Here is a 5,000-nt window from a genome sequence, read left to right on the forward strand (position 1 = left end):
GTGTTAAAAGGTTCAGATAATTTAATAACCATTTGTTTATTAAAAGACAAAAAAATCTTGGATAGTGTAAAATGATATATAAATAACAAGTCACATTACACGAATCTATAACCACTTTGTGCCTTTATCATAGCAGTGAAATTTAGGACTCATCATGGTATGTTTATTATCAATTATTACCATAGAACATTTCAGTCCTGAAGAGAAGTTAAGTTGCATCACATAATAAATAACGATATCCAGGAAAAAGAAAAATTAGTTATATTTTGTCGTAATGATAGGACCACTACATAAAATGTTTTCCATCACAGTACTTTCCGCTTCCACTTCAAAATATTTTTTTTCTTTTACAGTTGTTATTACTATTATTGCCTCGATATTAAAATGTTTAATTTTCTGAAACTTTATCACCACAGGTTACGATGTTCCTTATCGCTATCTCACTAGTATCCTCGTGTACCATTACAGTTTAGACTCACAGAAGACCGGTCGGTTTGATTAATTCATAATAAAGATTATAGTTTCATGTATACATATCCAGGCCATGAAATTCTGATTTGTGTTTCTATTTCGCATAATTCATTAAGATTTATAAAGAGTAACTTACCTCATCTGAATATGGAGTTTGATATAAAACTTGTATGTTTAACTATTGAATAATTATACTATCTATTTCAAAACAAACGTAATCGTTCGGTTTCTAATTATAAGTATGAGACATAACATAATGCAAATGACAATAAAAAGGAAATATTACTTGAAATGAACAAAATATCCGTATTTTGTAATGATTATACTCATATAACCCCCAAAAATATATTATAGTAATAAGTTAATAGTTACAGCCATCATCCATCATTCTCTTCCCAAGAGTAATCTCTAAATATATTATCAAATATTTTTTTCAGTCTTCGACAATTTGTATTATTGTGATTATAAATAAAATATGAATATGTGAATCTAATATCTGGCTAGTTACCGTATGATATTATATATATATATATATATATATATACAGTATATACATATACATATATATATATATGTATACATATATATATATATATATATAGATAGATACATACATACATATATATATGTATATATATATACACATATATATATATATATATATACATATATATATATATATATATATATGTATATATATATATATATGTGTGTGTGTGTGTGTGTGTGTGTGAGTGTTTGTGTGTGTGTTTGTGCACGCGTGTGTGTTAGTGTGGTGCGGATGGATGTGTGTTTGTTTGTGTTTATGTATGTGTTTTTTTTTGTGTGTGTGGAAAATAGTTTCATATAACCCTCATGAAAAGAATATATCATTACAAATCATCAGTTTCCTTTGTCTTCTTAATTTACTTTTATTAGTTAACTGGACAAATTTTCACACATATTTTCAAACCATTAATTACTCGTCTTGTCACACTTCCCCTGCCCTTTTCGAATATTTATGTTTGTTATCATTCCCATCTTTCCAGCTCTTTATCCAGAAATATTTTTATGTTTCTCAATTTGAGGACAAATCAAGGATATTTCGATACATCTTCTTCAACCTTATTCGTTAGCATTGACATTGAGGGCAAATATAATTGAATAATGATGATGTGATACATATAAAAATGAAGAGGGAATAAATCTCCCAAGGATCAACGTTGCCTTAGGAATGTCATATCTGCGAGATTGCTCATGTTCACAGATTCCCGAGAAGATAATATCCTCCTTCCCACAACAATATATAAACATATGAATATGTATATAAAATGTCACTCCTCACATTTTTTTTAATTGATAAAAGGTGCACATTTAGCGTTCCCTTGGGTGCTGGAAAATATATATATATCTTTTGTTTGTTTGGTGAGGGGGTGGAAGAAAAATTAGATCCTGGACGACATTATTTATTAGATCTTATTACAATTTCTCTGTACAAATATTATTTTACAATAAGGCTTACTAAAATATGAGAATACTGTTGGAAGTTGCCTTAGAAGACTGGAGTACACATTTCCAATCGATTATGCGTTTGATCAATATGAACATATTCATTACGATATAGTGCATTGACCAGCGATGGAAGATTTAATACTCAATTAGTATTGATAATTAATTAAGTATACTGCTCTATCTTGATCTCTCTAGATGAAGTCCATAGCCTTCCGAAAGTTGGTTGGAATCGATACAAATAAACTCCCCGCTTTTTTATCACAGAAGAATATTTTTATATCCGTTGTCACCAAACGTCAAATGAGGGTAAGGCGTGTCCCTCCACGAGGCCAAATCAGGGTACTTCATTTCATTATTTTTCATTGCGAGATTCTCTGAAAAATAACACTTCAACTCTGGGTTTTCTGATTCCTTTCGTACTTGGCCAAGGTCCTTTACCAAAAGAATCATAATATTCCTCAGAAGGTTGAGCACTCGGCAAATTACAAGAAAATTTAGTCACTTCAAAAGGTATTCATCATAATATTATTTCCTAAAAGCAATATTTCTTAGGTACAGAATATAAAATACGCCCTGGAAACCATTCCATATTACCTAATGCTATAACCTAAGGATATTTTTTCTTATTGGTTGTATGAAAGTTTTGGTCAATTACACCGAATGGATCTTATTGCATTTTAACTTTCGAATCAAAGAGAATAGAAGTTAACAGAAATAAATTGTTTGGAAAACAGGAAATATAATTAACAAAATTAATTTATACACGTCCAAAATAAAGATACTGTTGAAAAAAAAGCGCACATAAAAACGCAGTTTAATTTCATAATGGCAACAAAATACACACACACACACACACATATATATATATATATATATATATTTATATATATATATATATATATATATATGCATATATATATATATATATATATATTCAAATAAGCATTTATTTTATACCCTAATGTCTGGATTCTCTTACCAACTTCGGAATCAAAGTCTCATGGCATGACCACTCGAAGATAATAGCTTCTGACCGGCCTGGAATCGAAAACTGGTCAAGTATCGTCAGTCACATGCAAGCTTCCTGGCCCATATTTCGATTCCCGGCCGGCCAGAAGCTATTATCTTATGAGTGGTTTTGCTTTGGGACTCTGATTCTGATTCGATAAGAAAATCCAGACATTAGGATATTATAATATATGGCTTATTTGAACCGAATTATACCCAACCTTAACTCCAAGCTTGCACAGGGTTGTCACACAGATTTCAAATGCGCTTACGGTTGTATATATATATATATATATATGTGTGTGTGTGTGTGTGTGTTTGTATATATATATATATATATATACATATATTATATATATGTATGTATATATATTTACATATATATATATGTATATTATATATATATATATATACTGTATATATGTATATATGTATATATATAAATATATATATATATATATATATATATTTATATATATACATATATATATTATATATATATATATATATATTTGTATGTATATATATTTACACAAACACATACACACACACACATATATATATATATATATATACAGTATATATATATATATATAAATATCTACATATATATATATATATATATAAAAATATCTACATATATATATATATATATATTATATATATATATATATATATATATAATATATATATATATATATATATATATATGAATCCTCTTAACGAAATAGAGCAGGTATTGTGAAATATTGATTGAATAAGCAATTTCAATCTAACCCGATTTCAATAATGTTAGAGGCAGGCCAACATATTTTCATCTTTTTCAGTGTTTCTGGAATTTGATATATATAAAATACTAGCTGAATAATATCTTATGATTAAAGCAGTAGTCTGATAAATATGCATAAAATACTGCGTTTGTTATTACCCAAAACCCTTATCCATCAAAGTTACGATCAGGGAGGGCTATGTTATTGCTCCAGGTGTCTCAAGAGTTAGAACTATATTAAACCTCCTGGTAGAACTATAGGATTTCTAATCGCCCCTTCCACTAGGTCACAATGATCTTAATGTTGTGAACTATCATGAAATTTTTTTCGAACTGAGAACTGGGATCGAACTTCCGACCCATGAATCGCGAGTCAAAAACTATATCCACTCGGCTGATGTAGATGGAAAATGTTAGTTATCTACCATCGTTCCACCTGATTTTCATTTTCATCATATATTGAATTTGAGATATCCATGAAGCAAAAATTATTAGGTAAAGGATATGCAAGTTTCCAAATGGCGAATTCACTTATATATAATTTTTTACCAAGACACACAATTGCCAGTTTCGATTATACTTGGGCATTGATTTCTCTCTCTCTCTCTCTCTCTCTCTCTCTCTCTCTCTCTCTCTCTCTTCACAGTTTTAATACCTAAAATCTAGGTATATCTTATATGCCTTTGTTGTCATTGATGTGACAATTTATATTTCTTTCCAAGGAATATACATTAGAGAGTAAAACAAAAGAAAAACATAAGGAGTATTTATTATAGCAGATGTCAATACATGTAGTATATACAGTCACGTACTGAGTAGTGTTTATAGATTATGGAATATATGCTGATCCCTTTTATAACAAATGATTTATTAAAATTTATATAGAACCAACCATAGGCTAGTCATGGATTTTCTTGGAATTTTTGCATCACTTCAAAAGGTATTCATCATAATATTATTTCCTAAGAGCAATATTTCTTAGGTACAGAATATAAAATACACCCTGGAAACCATTCCATATTACCTAATGCTATAACCTAAGGATACTTTTTCTTATTGGTTGTATGAAAGTTTTGGTCTATTCCACCGAATGGATCTTATTGCATTTTAACTTTCGAATCAAAGAGAATAAAAGTTAACAGAAATAAATTGTTTGGAAAACAGGAAATATAATTAACAAAATTAATTTATACACGTCCCAAATAAAGATACTGTTGAAAAAAAGCGCACATAAAAACGCAGTTTAATTTCTTAATGGCAA

This window comes from Palaemon carinicauda, chromosome 2, assembly GCF_036898095.1.
Source record: "Palaemon carinicauda isolate YSFRI2023 chromosome 2, ASM3689809v2, whole genome shotgun sequence".
In the NCBI taxonomy this organism is placed as follows: Eukaryota; Metazoa; Arthropoda; class Malacostraca; order Decapoda; family Palaemonidae; genus Palaemon; species Palaemon carinicauda.